The sequence below is a fragment of the Pteropus medius genome, unplaced genomic scaffold (genome assembly GCF_902729225.1).
Source record: "Pteropus medius unplaced genomic scaffold, Ma_sr-lr_union100, whole genome shotgun sequence".
In the NCBI taxonomy this organism is placed as follows: domain Eukaryota; kingdom Metazoa; phylum Chordata; class Mammalia; order Chiroptera; family Pteropodidae; genus Pteropus; species Pteropus medius.
Genome location: NW_024350319.1, coordinates 186,255 through 203,382, shown reverse-complemented (window position 1 = coordinate 203,382; position 17,128 = coordinate 186,255). Strand labels below are relative to the sequence as shown.

Here is a 17,128-nt window from a genome sequence, read left to right as displayed (position 1 = left end):
GCAACTCAAGAGTGAACAGGTCTAGCCTGTTATTCACACTGTCTCCCACAGCCCCCTCCCCACCCAATAAAAACCTCAAACCAAACAAGAAAAAAATAGGGCAAAGGAAGGTGAGTTCCTCAGGAGGCCCTCAGACAACCTCATCTCTCTCCCTCAGAGGTGGTTTATGCCCACTCTCCAGACAGGCTCTGAGGCTCCCGCCTGTGCAGTTGCCAACCTGCCCACGTGGAGACAGAAGGCCTCAGTCTCCTGTACTATTGATCTAGCCCCTGGAACAAACAGGAAATTCATCTGAGAGGAAGATGGAGGATAAAAGGGTTAGATTCCTCCCATCCTTCTTTAAATATCATATACCAGGTAATTAATAATTCGAATTTGCTCAGACTTCAACTCTGACTCCCATCTCACCTTCCAGGACTACACATTTCGGCTGGATCTGTGTGCCAATGTGGAGGTGAGGGATTGAGTATATGGTATTTTTTCCCTAATTTTTAAAATAAAATTCTCTTCCGGAGAAGAGAGAAATATGAGCCCTATGAAAAAAACATTTTCCATCTCTAAGGGGAGATGGAGTAGCAGCTGGCCTTCAACATCCCACAGGAAAAGACCCAGAGACCATCCCTCTCAACACACACACACACACACACACACACACACACACACACACACGCACACACCTCCAAACCCCCAGGTTCATGAATGCCATGAACTGAAATGGGGAGATTGGGTGGTCAGCTAGGTTTACTCAACAGCTGCATGACTCATTCTTGTCAAACACTTGCCTCAGCAGAATCACAAATTACTATGTGTCACAGACTCCCAGATTCCAGTCCTCTGGTGAAAACAATGTGTGTAAAATCTATAACACCAAGGCCCAAGAACTAGAATGTCAGAGCTACAAGGAACCTCAAAATCCATCCGTCTTAAATACCTCGCTTTCCAAGAGAATGCATCCCATAAAGAGATGTGCTTTCTAACACACAAGAAGGAGGATTCACACCCAGAGGAATCAAGTCTGTTTTGTTGCACTGATTCTATATGCACGGGCATCTCTGTGCATCCATTCCTGGGAAGGTAATGCTTTTAGGCAGCACACAAATAGGTTGGAGAAGCTAAGGAAAAAGACAAAGAGCAGGAAATGAGACCAGATGACAACATCCTGAGATGCTGCTCTTCCTCCTCTTTCCCCCACTGCCCTGGACAGCACCTCTCCAGGAAACAGCATCTGTGGGCACGTTTGTCTCTACCTCTTGAAGGAAGCTCCTTCAAAGCAAGGGCCATGCTCAGAGCCATGAATGGTCCCCCGAAGCCCCAGACACTGCTGATACCCTCTGTCAACTGAATGATGCTTGCCCCTCTGTGGCCTCAGCTTAGACAAAATCATGAAGAGGAAAATCTCAGCCTTCAGAATTCCTTTTTCTCCAAATTCCTTCTTCTCTGCTGCCTCCACATGTACCTGGCACTTCCAAACCAAGTGCTTGTTTCTCCTCTGAGAAATCTCAACCAAAATCCACCATCTTTCATCAGCAACTATGCTACTATTTCTGGATATTTGGTCACCACTAAAGTATTCTTCAGCATACTATTTGAACACAGCTTTTTGTCATTAATAATAGCTAACAGAGGTTTTACTCTATTCTAGTATACTTTTAAAGCATTTTATAAGTATTAACTCATGGAACTCCTTCAATAACTCCAGGAGATCTGTAGTATTATTTCTCCCACTTTCTAGAGTGGAAAACTGAGGTATAAAGAGATTAAGCAACTTGCCCAAAGCAGAGCTTGGATTCAAGTACAGGGGATCTGGCTCCAGAGGCCACCTCTTGGTCATTACTGTACTATAATATCTCTCCAAATTACCTTGGTGCTTTTTCCTCCTATCACCCACACCCCCCCACAAAAAAACATCAATCAGGCCCTTCTCATAGCCAGCACTTTCCACAGAGTCAAAATTGTCTGTATAAGCGCCTATCTTCTCCATGTACTATAAGTTAGTTGCATATTTATCTGTCACAGTTCAATAAATATTTGGTGAATCTCTCAATAAATAAGTAAATAAATGACTATGTCCATTTCAAAAGGGACAATGCTTTAGAGAGAGGATAAATATCTCTGAATTAGAAATAAATCGAAGCATATACAGTCAACTAATATTTGACAAGGGAACCAAGAACACTCAATAAGAGAAAAAATAGTTTCTTCAATAAATGGTCCTGGGGTAACTGGATACTTACATGTAAAAAAAAAAATGAAACTAGACTTCTAACATGTAAAAAAAAAATGAAATTAGACCTCTCACAAAAATGAACTTGAAATGCATTAAAGACTTAAATGTAGGACCAGAAACCAAGAAACTCCTAGAAAAAAAGCAAAGAATAAAGCTCCTTGATGTGAGTCTTCATAACAATTTTTTGGACATGCCACCTGAAACACAAGCAACAAAATAAAAAATAAATGAGTGGGAATCTATGAAACTAAAATGCTCCTGCACAGCAAAAAAACACAAAAACAAACAAACAAACAAAAAATAACTAACAAAGTAAAAAGACAACCTATAGAATGGAAAAAAAAAATTTCAAATCATTTATCAGATAAGGGGTTAATATCCAAAATATATAAAGAATTCATACAACTCATAGGAAAAATAATAATAATCCAATTGAAAAATGGGCAAAGGACCTAAATAGACATTTCTCCAAAGAAGATATACAAATTGTCAACAGGTATGTGAAAAGATGCTCAAGCTTACTAATCATAAGGAAAATGCAAATCAAAACCACAAAGAGGTATATTGCCTCAAGCAATATATGGCCATTATCAAAAAGATAAGAGATAATAAGTGCTGGCTAAGATATGGGAAAAAGGGAACCCTTGTGCATTGTTGGTGGGATAGCAAATTGGTGCAGCCGCTATGGAAAACAGTGTGGAGGATCCTCAGTAAAATTAAAAATAGAACTAACATATGATCCAGCAATTCCAATTCTGGGAATATATGCAAAGGAAATGAAAACATTAACTCAAAAAGGTGTCTGCATCCACATGTTAATAATAGCAGTATTTACAATAGCAAGGATATAGGAAAAAAGTGTCCATGATGAATGAACAAATTTTAAAAATGTGATATATATAAAATATATTATTCAACCAGAAGAAAATACCAAACTCATTAAAAAAAAAAAAAAGACTGGATTTGTGGTTACCAGAGGGTGAGGGGGGAAGGAGAACTGGAAGGTGGTCAAAGGGACAAACTTCCAGTCTCAAGACAAATAAGTACTGGAGATTTAACATACAACATCGTGATTGTATTAACACTGCTACATGATATATAGGAAAGTTGTTAGGTGAGTAAATCCTAAGACTTCTCATCACAAAGAAAAAAAATTTTTTTTTTGCTTTTTCCTTTTATTGTGTCTATATGAGATGATGAACATTGACTAAACTTATTACAGTAATTATTTCACAATATATGTAAATCGAACCATTATGCTGTACACCTTAAACTTATACAGTGATGTATGTCAATTACATCTCAATAAAACTTGAAATATATAAGTAATTAAAACAGCAAAAAAATTTTAATGTTAAAATAAAGGGAAAAAAAGATCCTTGGAATGTGAGTCAAGACGCCAAGATTTCGGATCCTGTCACTAAGTAGCTGTGTGACCTTGAGCAGCTTCCTTTACCTTTCCGGTCCTCAGTTCCTCATTGCCAAAGCTAAGGTGTTGGGCTTGATGACGCCTCAGTTTCCTTTCAACTGTGGTATCCTAGGATTGTCGCATCAGGGCAGGCCAGTGAGAGAAGAGACTGGAAACAAGCTGGTCTTTGTGTGTCCCTCACATCATATCCACAGGTAGGACTTCACCAGTCTGACTTTACAAATAGTCACTAGGAAGAGCAGGCAGGGGCTCTAACTAGGAGGGGTGAGACAGAAGCCCGCATCAAGCCCAGTGGCACCATCCTCCATGCAGGGAACGCCAGAGAGGGGAAAGCCAAGGAGTACAAAGAGTCCAGCCACCTTCTGGGAGCCGCTGGCCATTAGTGTGTAAAGAATGAGACCAGTCACTCTGTCTGCACCAAAGCCACCGAAACGCCTGTAACTCAGGAAGGGATTACTCTACTTGAGCAAAACCTGTGATGTTCCTTTCACTGCTTTTCCCCTGCTATCATTACCCAATCAAGCATTCTTGGCAATGTAAACAGGTGATTAACAGGCAGGTTTTGGAAGAAACTAGGAGCAGGAGCTGGATTGGTGCACGCCATGCACATTTTTGGCTTCCTCCCCTCCCTTCTGGTAGCTGTCACATGGACAGCAGATCCACACTGCCCTCTCACCCACAATCCTATGATCCCTTTGGATAAAGATTTCTCCTAGAGGAGGTAGGAGGAGTATCATGATGGTGAGAACCTCTTTTATACAGTAACAACAAGATGAACCTGGCATGAGAAATCAGACTCAGATCTGAAGCTGGCAAAACATCTGACACAGGGTGTTGGCGGCCAGAGACAACATGGGTTACACAGAGTTGCAAATGGCAGAGAATGCCAATCAGCCAAAGGGCTCCCTCATGTTGTCTGGCTTTTTCTCTAAGGCCAGCTCATTTCACCCAGTCATAACACAGGTTTTAGCAAAAGCCCAGAGCTGGGAAATGAGGCTTTTCATGTCTTGTCCTCCAGGCCATAGGTTATTTTTATAGGAAGGTGCCTTCTTTCCTGGGCAAATATTTTATTGGTGTTTTTGAGTGGCCAAGAAAGCAAGGGAAGGAGGAGATTTTGTTTTTAAAGAGGATGAGGATTCTAAGAATGAAACAGGAAAGTCCAGATGAGGGGCAGAAAGGCTCCATTGTCATCATAGCAGATCAAGAGACCTGCTCCAACAAGACGTCAACTCAATCAAGAGACTCAACTTAAAGGCTGGGCTCAAATTTATAGATGTTCATTTTCTGACTTCAGCAAATACAGTACGGTATTGAGATTTTTTTTTCTCTAGAATAAAAAAATCTCAGAGTTGGAAGGGCATATGAGTCCAAACATTTATCTAATATAAAAATCCCTTCTACGATATCTCCAGCAAATGTTAATCCATTCTCTGTATCATCACTTCTGGGAGGAAACTTACTATTTGCCCTTTCCACTTTGGAGAAGATCTTATCTTTGGAAGCCCCACTTAGAAACTGAGCTGAAATTTGCTTTCCAGAAATGTCTGCCCCTTTTTCAACATCCTATACAACATAAACCCAATTCTTATGCCACCAATAATTGTCAAAAATTTTGAGGACGGTTCTTGTGTTTTCTCTTTCCAAGTTTAGCGACCCTAAAATCATCACACAAAAGACTTCTCCATCTTGGTTGTTTTGCTCTGGACACATGCCAGCTGATTTTTAACTTTAAATTCTTTACAGAAATGAACTTCTGTGGTCTGAATATAATAGAAGATAGGACTATTAGACCTTTTTGAACATTCCATGCTCATCATTACTATTTTCTCAGTGTGGCCACATCACACTGTGGACTAGTGACCTTTGCAACCCCAATCTGACCCTTTTTACAATATAGTATTGCCAGACCAAGCATTCCTCCATCCTGTTCTTGTCCAATTTATATTTTTCTCTATTAAGTTAGAGTCATTCAAGCTGTTTGAGGCATCTGGCTTCAGATTAAAGTCATCACATAAGTCATCGATAGATTCAAAAACCTTTCAATGTGTCTTCTAATAATTTTATCACCATGTACGTCATTTTTGTCTAAACAAGTCATTGACATAAAAGTTGAACAGAACAGGCTAAAGGCCAGAGCTATGGAGACTTCCTTACAGATTAATATTTATCAAGTAATCATTATTCTTTGGTGCTGTCTCATTGTCCTCCTGGACTTTAATGTACAAACTACTGTGATCTGGCCTTTGCAAAGCTGTTCATTCGCCCTGTTATACAGAACAACTTGTCTTTTCCCAAGCACATCCTACTATCCCTTCCGTGTTTTAATTTTGCCTCCTTTGCCTAGAGTGCCCTTTGCCTGCTTTTTCACCTGGTGAACTATTAATTTTTCAAGTCTCAGCTTCAAATTCCACCTGCCTATGAAATCATTCTCTGCTCCATAGGCAGAATTAGGTATTTCCAGAGCAACCCCTATGATCCTCTACTACAGTACCCAACATACTGAGTTGCAACTGCTTATCTCCCCAAAGACTAGGGACAGCAAATAGTGGTTAAATCTGCCATGATCCCCTCTCCTACCCTCATGGAAGACTGTGCTAATCAATCATTAAATCCAGATGAAGCCTCAGAATTCTTCCCAACACAGCCCTCCAGGTACCGATTAACTGATTAGATCTGACACTAAAGTGAAAACCTTATACTATTATAATTTTTTTATAGGACAGAAGTCATGCCTTATTCACATCTGTATTGCTAGTTTTAGCAAAGTATCTGGCATAAAATTAATGCAATAATGTTTGTTGGATGAATGCTTCATTTACTAGAGATCTAGCATTTAGAAAGTGAATTTCCCCATATATGAATAAGATCCGCATAACCAAAATCATTCTGGTAGTGGCAAGAGCTGATCAGTTACATTAATTGCAATTAATATTGGAGGATAATAACTGATCACTACATAAGAACTTTCTCCACCTGGTTCTGAACAGAGCTCCCTGAGAATGCTGCCTGATTGGTCTTGTTACTCATAGCCCTCATTTAATACACATACTAGGCCTGGAACCAATTTGATCGCATTCCCAGCTTTATGTATCCTAAATATCCATTAGCTGATAGTTATTTTAGGAAGTCTAATGCCAGGGTTGAAAATGGGTCTGCCAAAGTTTTATCTACAAGAAAGCTGTGTTATGAAGATTGCTTCCCCATGGAACACTCTTCAGAGACAGTCATTTCAACCGAAAAGAAAAATTCCTGAAGAGTCTCACTTATTATCACACTCCAGTGCTGTTAAAGATAGCCCCTGGGACAAGTCTGGGGGCAGTGATACTTATGTAAAGGTCAAATCAGGGCCAGCGTCATCACCGACTACTATTAATCATTTAGTAATGAGCCCTTCTCTGTGCCTCTCTACTTACAGAATGGATATTTCAGATCTCAAACTTAAGTTAATTTCTAATATCACTCTTGCAGAATCACAATGTGCACAGAACAAAACTTGTAAATGAGGAAAGTAAGAAAGTCAAGATAGATCAAAGTCCCCTTGCTTTTCATAAATAATTTTCAGAGACCTGTTTAGAATTCCTTGTACTATATTCAAACCACGTTCTGGGGCTTTATGAAGGTGCTTTGTAAATTGGAAGTGGTTAGTAGTTCTTACCTAAGATGAGTGACTGATAAATGTTTATTGGATGGATGCGAAGGAGGGAGGGAGGGAAGGAAGGAAGGAAGGAAGGAAGGAAGGAAGGAAGGAAGGAAGGAAGGAAGAAGGAAGGAAGGAAGGAAGGAAGGAAGGAAGGAAGGAAGGATGAAGGAAGGAAGGAAGGAAGGAAGGAAGGGAAGGAAGGAAGGAAGGAAGGAAGGAAAGGTGGTATGGGACTTTGTTTATGGAGTAGCTAGAAAACCAAACGTCCTATCTTTTCATTCAACTTCCTAGAAACCAAAAAATATATATAATAACATAATCAACAAGAGGCCCAAATCGAAGCTCAAATTAAGTCACAAGTAAATTTACTAAACTCAGATTCTTTTATAGGGAAGGATTCTTTTAAAGAAATAATTTAAAAGATTATCAAGGAAGACTTGGATTTAGCCATTGGGTCTTACTTGGATTTAGCCATCGGGTCTTTGATTTGGATGTACTTGCACAGAGCATGACTTCCACAGCAATACCAGTAGGACCACACAATGCAGTCCCCTCTGTTCACAGAGCACAGGGTCTTCTCACCTGAGAAACTATTACCCCATCTGCTTCTACAAATATTATCACTCGCCTCAAGCTAGAAAAGGACCCAGGAGAAAAATAATTTGGCTATTACAAATTACTAGATTTTGAGTAAAAGTTTCTAATATATTTTCATGCTTACTAAATCTCTGACATCATTGAATCAGTAATACTAATAATAGCCAAAATGTATCTATTAAGCGATTCCTTGACCAGGTACTGTTCTCAGCATTACACAAGCATCATCTCATTTAACTCTCAGAAGAATCCTTGTAGTCATTACTACTATTACTCACATTTCACAGATGAGAAAATAGGTATCAAGAGCTTAGGTAATTTCCTGGGTCACCCAGGAGACGTGAAGGATCCTGAATTCACACCCAGCAACCTGTCCTCCTAATGACCAAAATGCTCTGTGGAATAAGCGTGGTCCACATCATCTTCATAAAGGGAAGACTCTCACTCCCCTAACCTTTAATTGTTGGACATCTCCACCCCACTCCACTGTTACAAATTTTTTTTAATTCTATTTCAACTTTCTTCTCAAGGAAGTAGATGACACCGCCTTGATCGTACATGCTGACCTCATATTCTTTCTCCCCACAACTGCTAAGTTAATGTTTCCCCATATCTGTTCTGAGGACCATTCTGTGGTGAATTAAGTTTGAGAAGCACTGGATTTAAATAATTGCACAACATCTCTTGGCTGTGAGACTTCTCAAGGTCTTTATGGGTTGATGTGCACCACACACCTTCAAGAGCAGGCCAGGATATTGCATGCAATGCTCTGTAAATGTATCTGACGAGAGAACCCTTTTTCCCCCATAGAACACCTTGAAGTCCCATAGAGTACACATAAGACATGCTGCCAAAAAGAGAGGTGGTCCCCACGTCTGTGGCCTTAGCCTTTGTCTCAGACCACGGATCATCTCCCTCGTTGTTAAGAGTTCTCTCTAAATTATACACAGGCTTACAGTCCCACCTCAGAGCCTCACTCCCTCTCACAAAACCTTATTCCTTTGGTAAAATCACAACAGCACACATCATTCGTGATTGGAGCAAGAGTTAGTTTCTTTTCTTTTTATTTTCCTTTATGTATTCATTTTATAATTTTCAGGGCAAATTTAATGCCAAAAAATAATTATCACTCTGGATGAGCTTCCTCTCACTAGGTAATAAGAACTAAGTAATCTGAGTTTTCTCTCTTGCCTTCCTTATTACCATGAGGAAGTTAAATAAATAAATGAATATTTATATATATATATATATATATATATATTTTTTTTTTTTTTTTTTTTTTTTTTTTTTTTTTTTTGCAAATAAGCTTATGGTCCTTCTCAGCTCTGAGACCTGACACATTCCAATTTCCTGTGGTTTCTATTTCTCCCTCTGATGATTTATTTCCTTTTAAATTAAATTGTCCTTTCAATATAGTTGTAATATTTTAGATTGTCAACCCCTTTAGAGAAGAAATGAGTTAATTCATAAACAATGTTATTGAACGAGTGAATGCTGAGAACATTCCAGGTTTCACATCCAGTGGTGACTCGAGTGACGGCGGTGTCCACCCTCATGGAGCTTCCAGTCTTGTGGGGGACACTGACGAGAAATAAAGCCATGACCATACAACAGTAACAACTTGTGAAGAATGTTTAACCATGTTTATAAAGAGAGAGAGAGAGCGCGTGAGGTGAACGAGGGTGGTGACTAGGGGTGGAGAGGGCTCTACCTTTAGATGAGGTGTTCTAGAAAGGTGGAAGGATGAAGGATGAAAAAGGCCAGTGCTCATGAGCAAGGCAAGCAGAGGCCAGACCCACAGAGTCCCATAAGCCAAGCCACAGTAGGGATTTCGGTCCTTAGCCTATAAGCAAACGGAAGTCAAAAAAGAGTTTTAAACAATGAAGGCTCGTGATCAGATTTGTTTTTGAAAAAAAAATCATTCAAGCTACAATGTGGAGAATAGATTATAAGGAGACAGAGAAAATGTACAGAGACAATCATGAGGCTGCCACAAGCAGCATGGCTTGAGACTGTTAAATAAATAACAATTAGGTTTATTTCCAATCAGTTCTTTACTGCCAAGGAATGGTGATGGCGTTTTCAAAGCAAAAGGAAAACACAGGAACATAAGAAGCTTGAGAAGGCAAAGGTATGTTTGGCAATCAAGCATTTGCAAGCATGCCACATGAGTCCTATAAACATAAAGCCTTATAAAGATCCCTCCTTCTCCCTGATTCCCCAGGTGGAATATGCTACATATTCCATGTTGACATGGAAGGATAGAGAGGGCATTATGGAGTCCCTGAGGCCACAACGTCAGCCCACCCACTCCCTGGCTGTTTTCAAAGTGGGGTAAGGAAGCAGATGCGAAGAGGGAAAGGATGGCATGGAATTTAGTGAGATGCCAGGAAGGTCCATGAAGGCAAGCACCGGAGAAGCACTCTGCACCTCAGGAGGGATGTTTCTGGGATCAGAATCTAGGCTCAAAGGTAAGAAAGGCTCTACACCCACCCAAAAGCAGCCTGGAAAGCTACACCTGCAGACAGCCCTCCTGCTTCTCAACAAAGAGAGTCTTTGTCTTACACATTCTTACTAAATTCATCAGAGGGTCCCACTCTCATTCTTTTAATGTTTCCCCACTCCTCCCCCCTGCAAAATTTCTAATAAATTGTTTCTCCTGAATATAGGAGCTGATGAATTTTCCTCTTTAAATTGGAAGTCTGAATCTTCCCTAAAAATAAATATCCCCTAAGTGTCCTTAGAAAACTACAGTGGTCTCCTCTGGCTTGCAGTAAGAAGAAATACTATTTACTGAGTCCCCAGCTATGCTCTATCAGGAACTCTGTTGCCTTCCACACACTCCCGTCCTACATTTCCACAAACTTCTCCTCACCCTAACTCCCTCCAAGGCCAATTATCTCAGCATAACTTCACAAATGAAGGAAGAATAAAAATTACAAGTTGCCATGTCATTTTCTTTTTCTACGTGCCAGATTCTACTCTCTTGCCTTATATACATTGTCACTAAATCATAACAATAACATCAGGTGGTGTGCGTTATTATCCCCATCCTACAGATGAGGAAACTGAGACTTAGATGAAGCAATTTGTCCGACTCATACGCACTGAGTGGCAGAGCTAGAATTTGAACCCATGTCTATCTGGTTCCAGAGGCCAATTTTTAAGCCACCGTGGCTTTCCACACAGAGAAATTTAACTCCTCCCAGTGGAACTTTTCTTTGAACCTCGAGCAAACCTATTTACTCTTTAGGTCTTGGCGGCTGAATTAGAACAGAACTGGAGGTAATTGTTCTTTCCCCTACATCAAGCACCCAAAGGAAAATGACTCTGCTTCACTAAAAAATCAAAAATTAGACATCTAAACTAGAGAAGTCAGCACAAATCCTTTCATGTTCTCATTTTCTAAGAAAATTGTTTCAGAATCAAAAAAGGGCTATTTTCACTGCAGAAAAGTCATTGCTTTCTTAACCAAAGCTAGCTATTTACTTTTTTTCTGGCAACTTCATTGACAAGTAAGAGTGCAATGCACAAGATTCTCATTAGATAAGCTACACGGGCCTCTACTCAGTGAATTTTGGTTTAAAGGGTGAGGCTGGTGCAACATGACCTCGTTTCTGTACAGTCAACCTAATATCAAGCCTTGAGAGTGCAAAAATGAAGAAGAAAAGAGAGACAGAAAAAAAAAAAAATGAAAGAAAGGGCTGACATAAACACATGTTGTCTCGTCCTTCTCTCTCATGGAAACCGTTTCCAATTTGTTTCATAATTGCATTGAGTCATCTGGGCTAACACTCAGACCATTTCTCAAGTTCACCATGCCCCTCACATGCAGGAGAATGAGGCATTTAAGAAAATGTCCCTCCTCCTCACATAATCTCTTTCCCTTGGGGTAGTTGGATAGAGGTGGCTTGAGGGAGAAGGGGAAGAAATTTGGAAATCACAGCAAACGTGTGCAAGCGATGCACAGGGTGGGAGGGAGTGAAAAATGAAATTCCTCTGTGAAAATAATGCACATGTCCCAGGGAAATGAGCCACACATTTTTTATAAATCAAGAGACCAGCGCTTTCTTTAGATGTGCGCCAAACAGCATTCCTGGGTAACAGTTCCATATCTCATGAGGTGTAAGCCACTTCACTCCATCTTATTAGAAACATTCAAAACAAGGCAAGTATTTTGAAACCCATAAAATTTATGGAATTCTAAGCACACCAAAGACAGAATAGACGAGGGACTCCTCTGTTTAACTGGTTTTAATTTATATTCACTTTAGCAGTTTAACCCACCTTTAAAATCCAACCAAGATTTGAAAACATTAATAACTATAAACCATTTTTTAAAAACAGTCTCCCACTTTCTCAACAACCTTAAAACTCACATGCTTAAAGCTTCTAGAACAGAAGAAAAATGAATACCAGAGTTCCCAGAATATTGGCTATAACCTTTGTCCCTCATCTGATTACTTACCCATCTCTTGGGCCATTTGAAAGGGAAGACAGGCCTCCAACTGGTGGGCCATGCAGTTACCAGCCTAAAGATTCCCTAGAAATTCTAGACAGCAATTAATGAGGAGAGAAGTGATCAAACAAGGCTATTTATCCCAAAGCCCAAGCATATTAGAGCACGGTGGCAAACCGAATACATTCTTCAGAACAATCAGGCCAAATACCACGATAAACTTATAAGCATGCAATTTTGAATAACTTAGAAATGTTTCATGTTTTCCACTTACCTAAGGTAAGACCCAAAGGGAAAACTCAATTTAAATATTTACTCTTTTAATTTAGCAGTCCTTATATACAAGGTAAAGGGAGAAAAAGGCAAAACAACGTAAACCATGTCCACTGCCCTCCAGGATCTTAATTAGAGCTTAAAAATTCAAATGATACTATCGGAAAACATTTCTAGAGCATTTACAATGTGCCAAGCACTATGAATATTATTTCATTTAAACTTCCAATAGTCCCATAGGGAAGACACTATTTTTATTCTTTTATGCCCTGTTTGCAGTAAGGAAGCAAAATCTTAGAAAGGTGTAACTTGCCCAAGAACACACAGAGAGTGGCAGAGCTAGAATTTAAACATAGCCTGTCTAATTCTAAAGCCTCTTTGAGAAAGTTAACTGCACTTCAGATAGTAAGACCTGGAGGCTTTCCATGGTAAGTTCAATAAAAGCCAACACAGAGAGCTTATTTCGTTCTAGGCACGGTCGTAAGCACTTGGCATAAATTAATTCATTTGCTCCTTATAATGTAACCTATAATGTAAGTACTGTGATTATCCCTAACTTTATAGATAAGGAAACTGAGGGGAAAAGGATGGCATGGAATATAGCAAGATGCCAGCGTCATGCCTTTCATCAGTGGTGGAGTCTGAATATAATCCAGGCACTTGGCCCCAGGCTGTTGGTCACTCTACTAACTATCTATCTAAGCATGGTGACCCTGAGATAGTCAATAAATTCTACTTTCATTAATAGGATAATAACGGAGTTCAGAACCAGAGGAGAAATGTTCCACTGTAATTTATGTTCATCTGGCTATATCTCAGGCATTTCATTCAGGTATTTTTACAACACTTTAAGAACAACAATGACGAATTGGAACTTGCCCAGCAAAGAGAAAGAAGGTGGGGAAATAGAGGAACAATGTCCTCTGAGTATGGTAACTGAGGCTGTTTATTCTAGAAAAAAAATTTCAAGAGCATACATGTACCATCTTCCTAAAATGCCACCCTAAGAAGATGTGAGAAGCAGCCCTAGGACCTGAATGGTTTATCATTCATTTGCTCATCAATTTTTGCTGAGCAGCCAGTATGTGTTAAATGGAGAAAATGCTCCCTAGCTTAGTAACTCTTGTGTTTTAGAAGTAGAAGATCGGCTCGCTTATCAGTGAGATCCGCCAGAGGTGAAAAGAATAGATAGCAAAGATGATTCCTGCACTAGGTGGAACACTGAACATGTGAACTCTGACACTCTGCTATGACCCATTTATCCTGTCTTGCACTACCCACTATCAAAAAAATGCCAAAAATATCCTCACAAATTATGATTCTTAATCATCTTTAAGAGGTCAAAAGAATCAACTTCCCAAAAAAGAATAAAAATGTTTTCAGCGGTCTACGGCCATGCCACCCTGAACGAGCCCAATCCTGTCTGATCTCGGAAGCTAAGCAGTGTCGGGCCTGGTTTGTACTTGGATGGGAGACCACCTAGGAAGACCAGGTGCTGTAGGCTTAAAAAATAAAAAGTAAAGAGATCGTAAGCTGACACGGTCCTTGCAACCTGTGAGGTCAACCAAGGGTTGCCTCACCTAAAAATAAAAAAAATAAAAAATGTTTCATCGGGCTTTATACTGAGAATTTGACAAGTTTGAACAAAGGTAAAACAAACCGCACTTTGAAAATAAGCCAAAGGCCTAGCTGCATTCTAAAACAAGACAGTAATTATGAATGAAAGAAAAACGTAATTTCTCTCCTCCACTTCCTTCTCGAATTCTTCTTTTGTTAATGAATTTATTAGCATATCTCATTAACAATTATCTTGTTCCTAGGGTATGACTTGTCTGTTTATGTTTTTACATTGAGCAAGAAACTGTGGCATTAGCATCCTGGAATTCCTTGGACCACAGAACCAGCCCCTAACACGTCAGCCCAAGGCCCAGCTTATAGCAGCAGCAGGCACTGCTATTGGCCCCTCTAGCAAAATGTTTTCCAATTTCTGAGTCAGGAGAAGCATCTGAGGTCAAGATCTATAAACACATTCCAGAATATAAGCACTTCCAAGTGAAAAAAAAAGAAAATTAAAACCACCGCAATGGCTTTAAATTTAAAACAATACTTCCCATGAACTACTGTATCCTTTGTTAAAATGAAGACACATACATATTTTCAGGATTACTATTAGTATGATTTTTTTTTAAGTTTAAAAAGAATTTTTTTAACAATGTATTATTTGGTAAAAGACATAATAAAAATCTTATGCTATTTCAAGGCATTCTTCCAGAAAGGATAATTAATTTTCCCACAGTCAAAGAATGTTTTTCCTGAACTAATTCTGAGAGTTTTTCATACTTTTTGTCTCCATCACTGGGAGCAAAAGATTTGCAAGACTCAATCTAAAACAATTGAAATTAGCCAAACAAAAGGATGATGACAGGATTCTACCATATATCAAGAAAAGGCTTTGATTTAGGCCTGCTCACTTCCTCTGAATGTTTTCTCAATACAGGTGTTCTGTTTGCTTTGTTTTGTTTTTTAAAGAATGGTTTGGAGAAATGAGAGTGGGGAATAGACTAAGAAGAGAAACGAGATCTCCCAACAAAAAAAATATTTTACTCTATAGTTTACAATACTAATTGAAACAGAAAACATCATTTACCAGTAGCTGGAATTATTCAAACAGAGGCATCAAACTCCACCCTAAATCTAGGAACAAACCTATCAGTAGAGGGCAAAAGTCTCCATGTAGCATTGATGACTTCAGAACTAAGTGCAAAGAGAAATGTAGCAGGATTTGGTGAAGGCAGCTCAGAGTGAGTCTCCTCCATCACTTCTCAATCTCCAATTCCAGTTGAGATTGAGAAAGAATACTTCTCTATAGGAATGCTGTCTCCATAAAAATAAAATTATAAATATACCCTGATAATCTTGGGAATGTAAGCAACCTCTCAGATCATCTTCTCTTACCCTCTCACTGGCTTTCTTTAGATTTGGGAAGCCAAAAGAGATATAAAAACACAACATATTTTTACTATTGTGGGATTTGAAGAGGCCAAGAGATTATGACTAACAAAGTAAGAAGCTAATTATGTCTTCAATCACACCACTAATGAAGAGAAGTGAAAGATAAGTAATAGACAATCCAAAAACCATTTGTATTTGATCCCGCAGCAAGATAGTTGGGTGCGCTTGTAGTAAGGTTTGCTTTCCTAATTATTCTCTGAACCAATGATAAAATGATAAAATCGGACAGCCTTCAAGAACACACACGCACTAATAACGGGAGAGAAGGCCAAGAAAGGCTGGGTGGCCTTGGATAAATCTGAGATGAATTTGATTGGGTGATGTGTGTGTTAAAATATACCCTTAAGGAAGCATCAACTATATGTGAGGCACTACATTATCCACTTGCATTATTTCTACTAAACCTTTCGACACCATTGCCCTTTAAATGTCACCAGCCCCGTGTTGTGGATGAGAAAAATTGAGGTAAAGGAGGTTATAGAAGTTACCTGGCCAAGCATCTGGCTAAGGAGGGAGCTGAGACTCAGGCCTAGATGTGTGTGGCTCCTATACTTATATTCTTTCCACTATGCTTTGCTGCTTCCTATTTTTAGAGACGATTCTCCTAGTGGGTAATCCACAGACAAGATCATCAAAAGCTGATGTGTACAACATTTCGCAACAGACACATAAGTATGCAAATTTACCAGGAAAGAGTGATATTTAGCTGTTTACTGATAGGACCTACTATAGACCGCCTGGTATAATGTAAAACATATTTACCATAAATTTCTTCCCAGATGTATATGTTGACAGTTTCTGTTGAAACCAGGCAATTTGTTTGTTTCTATTTCTCCGCCACGTTTAACACAGAAGATTTTACAAAGCCACGTTCAGGTTAGATCTTACACTTTGCCAAACATAGTACGAGATTGGTGTTTAAGCCTGACAGTGTCTCATTAGTGTAAATTAGTGACTCAATATTAAAACTAGAAAACAGGAAGTTAAGAGACCCCAGCTAAGACACGTTGCATTAAAACAATGACTTAATTAATACACACTGTGCCCAGTTTCAGAAAGCTTCAAGCTCCCTAATCATTTTCTGGATGGTTTCCATTCCAACTGGTTTCCATGTTGGTGTACATCCATCAGTTCTCCAGTGAGGATGTGCACGGGAAAATGAACATAATGTTAAGTCCACAGAGACCCTGTTGCAATGTCAAAACCAAGCGATGTCAGTTTAAATTACAGCTAAAAAAAAATATGCACGATAAAGAAAAATGTCTCCTGGAGCCTGTCTGATTGCCCAGAGCAAACGCTCTACCAAGTTGGGTAGAGAAACTGGTTTCCTATTTGCCTAGCACTTTTCTCACTGCTCCCAGTTTCCAAGAAGGCAGCTGGCTATGAGAGCATGCTCAACACGCCAGTTAACACGACTGAACTCTGGGGACTCCCGAGTGTAACAAGACTCAAAATTCCCCAGGGAATGACCACTTATACAAATCTATCCTG

General features: G+C 39.4%; 1 protein-coding gene and 1 pseudogene across 3 annotated transcripts in view; one reads left to right on the top strand and one right to left on the bottom strand.

Annotated features, from left to right (window-relative positions):
- The window catches only part of ROR1 (receptor tyrosine kinase like orphan receptor 1), a 366,292-nt gene that overhangs the window by 265,553 nt on the left and 83,611 nt on the right, over positions 1–17,128 (bottom strand). The gene's annotated exons all lie outside the window — the stretch shown is intronic.
- Positions 14,011–14,129, top strand: LOC120583581 (uncharacterized; annotated as a pseudogene).